The sequence below is a fragment of the Sinocyclocheilus anshuiensis genome, unplaced genomic scaffold (genome assembly GCF_001515605.1).
Source record: "Sinocyclocheilus anshuiensis isolate Anshui unplaced genomic scaffold, SAMN03320099.WGS_v1.1 scaffold375, whole genome shotgun sequence".
Lineage (NCBI taxonomy): Eukaryota > Metazoa > Chordata > Actinopteri > Cypriniformes > Cyprinidae > Sinocyclocheilus > Sinocyclocheilus anshuiensis.
The window spans coordinates 286,512-291,936 of NW_015549594.1; the positions used below are offsets into that span (position 1 = coordinate 286,512).

The following is a 5,425-nucleotide window of genomic DNA, read 5'->3' on the forward strand; positions in this document are numbered from 1 at the left end:
TGGTTTTGAGACTTTAGTCTTTGCAACTTCAGGGATCTTATCTATGCACAATCAGCTTGTAACACTCCAAAGAGAAAGGAAAACTTGAAATCGCATCATATGACCCCTTTAAACTATTTTGTGCCTGTGTCGTAAGTAGATCACCTGCAACTGAGCATCGGCTCTGCTTATTTGCGAGATGTTGCTCTGTGTTTTTTAATTTGTTCGTTGTCAGTAAATCTCCTGCAGAAATTTCCAGCCCATCGGCGCTGTTTTGGAATTGTGCTCCTGCGCTAATTTGCACTGGTTAGAAAGTATGGCCCATAATTGCACCTATCTTAATGCAATTACACTGCCATTTAAAAGTGTATGTATGTTTTTTTAATGCTTTTGAAAGAAGTTTCCTGTGCTCACCAAGGCTGCATTCATTTTTAAAAATACAATAAAAACAAACAAAATACAGTAATTAAAAATAAAGTGGTATTATGAAATATAATATAATATAATATAATATAATATAATTAGGACTGTCAGTCGATTAAAATATTTAATCGCGATTAATCACATGATGGTCATGAATTAACTCATGATTAATTGCAACTTAATCGCACATTTTTATCTGTTCTAAATGTACCTTAAATTAATACTTTTCAAGTTTTTAATACTCTAATCAACAAGGGCATGGACAAATATGGATGCTTTATGCAAATGTATGTTTATTATTAGTGAAACCATAGTTAACATAGAGCATGAAGACTAGACATATTTCAAAGAACTTGTTCATGTCTATTAGACACATGAAAAAAAAAAGAACATAGAAATACCAGGTTCCCGTTAGGCCTACTTCTCTTTCTTTGCACTGAGCAATTTACACACGCCTGTTTACATTTTCACATGACAGAGCACCTCACTTCTTCTGAACATACAAAATGTACATTTATTATTACATTTGTTTGCCTCTCTGTGCCCACATACTTTGATGCAGCTAAATTCTCATTAAAACTTTCATTGATATATTTTACTGTTTCTGTTGTCAGATAACGAAATGAATATCAAATAGTGACTGAAACGCGGCCCTTTAAGACTATAACCAGCTCTCCCTTCCATGACGTTAATCTACACAAAAATCCTGATTTATAATCAGCCGTCGTCTGATGAAATCAAATACAGATAAGATAAAGACAATAGCTGTGCTGTGATTTCGGCTATACTTGTATGTAAAATTAGAGAAGCAACATAATATCTGTGTTTTAACTGAAAGCGCTGCTCCTCTGCTTCTTGCTGAACAGAGCAGACGCAGATAAAGAGAGAGAGAGAGGTGCGCGCCCGCTGGGAGCAAGACCTCGCACTCGTGCGGCAGAACCGGAGAGTCTGAGAAACTATATAAGGTTTGTCCAAGAAGCCACTAGATTTGTCGCTAGGCGCTTTTTGAAAAAAAAAAACAGGGGTCTGAAAAGTTGTTAAATCTATCTCCATTTCTCCAACTACGGGCTAGGCCACGGGTCAAATGGAAAATGCGCACTGTGTTAATCACGCGTTAATAAAATTAGTGCCGTTAAAATGAATTTGCGTTAATGCTTTATTACCACATTAATTTTGACAGTCCTAAATATAATATAATATAATATAATATAATATAATATAATAGTTTTCTATTTTGTTTATTTATTTTGAAATATAAATAATTCCTATGAAGGCAAAGCTGAATTTTCAGCAGCCATTACTCCAGTCTTCAGTGTCGCATGATCCATGAAAAATCATTTTAAGATGCAGATTTGGTGCTTAAGAAATTTCTTATTAAGGTTAAACAGTTCTGCTATTATATTTCGTCAGGAATCTTTGATGAATAGAAAGCTTAAAAAACAGCATTTATTTGAAATAGATATTTGTTGTGACATTATAAATGTCTCTTCTGTCACTTTTTATTGCAATAATGCGTCCTTGCTGCATAAAAGTATAAAATTCTTTAAAAAAGCTTTTGAATGGTAGTTACATCATATCAATCAATCAATCAATAGTTTGTGTATATATTGTTTTTTCCAGCCTTTACACAATTGCTGGGTTGCAGAGTTGGCTGTACCTTTTGAAAATTTGATCACAAATAGGATGTGCTGCTGGTAAAAATATGATGTCTTTTTATTGCCATCAATCAAACAGTACAGAAACCATGACCACAGAACCGCAATACAGACCGAACCATGAGAAATGCGGGCCATTACACCCCCACTGAATATCCCATTCAATCCGCACAGATCTCATTCCAACCACTGTCTATCCCTGTAATCATAACCACACACAAATATTTGTCTTCCACTTTCTTTGCTATCCCATTCCTGGTTTGAACTTTTCTTCCTCTAGCTTTATGCTTGGCTGATCAGATCACCAAAAACTTTGATTTGATGAGGTATTCATATGCTTTTTTGATGTGCTTTTGATATGGGTTGGTGGTGGTGATTTTTAGGGAAACATGTCTATAGATATCTACTGTGAAATACAAGTTCCTTTCTCCTAGATTTACTTTGAGCAAAAATAGCTGATGTCCACTGAAGTGTTTACCTCGAGTAAGATTTTGATTTCCTAGCTGGGCAAATATTTGACTCTCTGCTCATGCTTTGATGCTTCATTACCTCAGTCCAGCAGATGTACGGCTCTCTGACCTTCAGACCAGCCTTTTTAAATACCCAATGCGCTTGGATTGTGCATTCACTGCATATGAATGTAAAAATGTAAAGTTGCACTCATGAATTCTTGCCTCATTAAAAAGCTTTACAGAAATGAATATAATTATTATTATTTTTTTTAAATGTGCACTCCCATGAAGACTTTAGTCCTATCTAATAAAAGCTGTTAGTCTTAGAGTGGGTTGCCATGCTGAGATCACATGATCAGTTGTATGTTACTCATGTTATTTCAGATTTTTCTCCCTCATTATAGTACAATTTCACAGCCTACATAATAAAGTACTCGTGGAGCAGTACATTTTATGCTCACCCAGGCTGCAAAAATACTGAAATATTGTGAAATATTATTGCAATTTAAAACAATTGAATTTTCTATTTAGGTATATTTTAAAATGTAATTTATTCCTGTGATGGCAAAGCTTAATTTTCAGCAGCCATTACTCCGGTCTTTAGAAATCATTCTAACATGCTGATTTGGTGCTCATTTCTTTATATATTTCTATTTTGTATATAATTGTGGAAACTGTGATGCATTTTTTTGTCAGTATTCTTTGATGAATAGAAAATTCAAAAGAACAACATTTATTTGAGTACTATTATAAATGTGTCTGTTCTCACTGTTTAGCAATTTAATGCATTCTTGCTGAGTAAAAGTATTAATTTCTTCAAAAATCAAGAATGGCATATCTGTCAACACAACACAAAAAATACTGCCTACGTCTGTATATAGATGCTCTTTAAGTAATAGTTATTGATACCTGGGAACGGCTGATTTCTTTTAACAATGCCATAGAATTGTGAGTGTACAGATTATTATGAGGAAATAAACTTACATAAAACATAATTTAAACATCTCAACTGTTTTAATCATTATTTATGTAGGCGGATTGTGTAGTGCCAATCCACTGATTGCACCATGCATGAGGGTTTGAGCCTGTCTTTGGGTTACTGGCCTCTGAAAGCTTTCTGACAACTCCAAAATAGGAACTCCAGATTTCCAAAGCTTTTCATATTCATACTGATATTGCCCTGTTTGTTTTATTTTTTATTTTTTTGCATGGTTTATGACAAAATGACTGTTCCCTTTAAAAAGGTTCCTTTTGCCTGTTTTTTCTCTAACGAACCTTGTATCACTATTCATGAGCGAGCTCTCATAACAATCCGCGAACATGAAAGCTGCTAAAGGCTATGTTTAGACAGCCATTCACGTCGCCGGAGGAGAACGTGTGTGAGCGCACAGATCCTCTCAGGTTCTTCTTCTTTTTTCTTTTCTTCAGTCACACCTGCCTCTCTCACCTCATCTATTTATACCCCTCATTTTTCATTAGACAAATTAAAACTGTTGCTCACGGCATTTGCCGTTTTTCTGCTATCTCTAGGTCAGCGGTATCGGCGTAGGTGTTCGTGCTTCACCTTTCCTCGTTTCGAGATCATTCTGGTGACACTGTGATTCCAAGACCTTGCAGATGATTGAGTTCTACCACCCTGAATAGTGGTACAAAATAACTTTTTTGTTGCAGGAGGCGTGTGCACCTGCACTGCATGCCGAGAAGCTGTTGGCGCTCCGTGTTGAATATTTAAACGAGCTCATCTTTTATTCCCCTCCACAGAGCTTTGCACCTTTGGTCCCTGCCTAATTGCGGAGGCTAGCTCACAATCTTCACCTGCTCTGTGAGGTTTATGGCTAATTCCTTTGAAGGTGCTTCTTTTGTTCTCATTTGTTACGAAGACAAAAAGAGGCATTGGCGTGCCGGCGTGTGTCATTTTGAAATGGTTGTTAGCATTTGAAGTATTAAATGCCAGGTGTTATATCAGCTTTTTGTTAGATTTTCATTATAGGCCTATAATCAAGACATTTTTACTGGTGTGCTCTAAAGACATTTCGAAACAAAAGGGTCGAATTCACTAAATTGTTGCATGGTGTTTAAGCACAAAAGCCTGGAGTCTATTAATCCGGCATTCGGTTTAACCAGGCACTAAATGCATTGAAATATAAATATATGTACACTGGTGGTCAAATGTTGGAATAAGGAAGATTGAAAACAGTTGTGCTGTTTTAGATTTTTGTGGAAACAATGAAACTCTTACTTTTTAAAAGTTTTGGGGGAAATTGATAAGAAATATTTTTATTTAGCAAGGAAACATTAAATTGGTCAACAGTGACAGTAAAGAGATTTATAATGTTACAAAAGATTTCTATTTCAAGGAAATGTGGTTCTTTTGAACTTTATATTAATCGAAGAATCTTTAAAAAAGGTATTGCACCTATTTTCAACATTAAGACAACATTAATACATTAATTTCAACATTAATATGAATATTACCATAGCAGTAAATCAGCATATTAGAATGATTTATGAAGGATCATCTGACACTGACGATTGGAGTAATGGCTGCTGAAAATTCTTCTTTGCCATCATAGGAATAAATTACAAATTTACCATTTAAAATATATTAAAATATAAAACAGTTATTTTAGACTGTAATAATATTTAAAACTATTGTTGTTTTTACTGTAATTTTTTGATCAATAAATGCAGACTTGGTGAACATAAGAGACCACCAGTGTGTTCTTAGTGTGCAAACATTATTGTCATTAGTGTCACATTTTAGTGTCTCTTATTTTGATCATTGTAACAGTTATTCATATATAATTATATATATTTGTATGTGCTGTCTGCACTGTTGATGAAAATAAGGTGAAATGTTATAATAATGCTATGAAATATATGTATATATGTATGTATGTATGTATGTATATATAT

General features: G+C 34.4%; 1 protein-coding gene across 3 annotated transcripts in view; it reads left to right on the forward strand.

Moving 5' to 3' along the window:
- astn1 (astrotactin 1) overlaps positions 1 to 5,425 on the forward strand; it is a 267,140-nt gene that overhangs the window by 70,971 nt on the left and 190,744 nt on the right. The window lies entirely within an intron of this gene.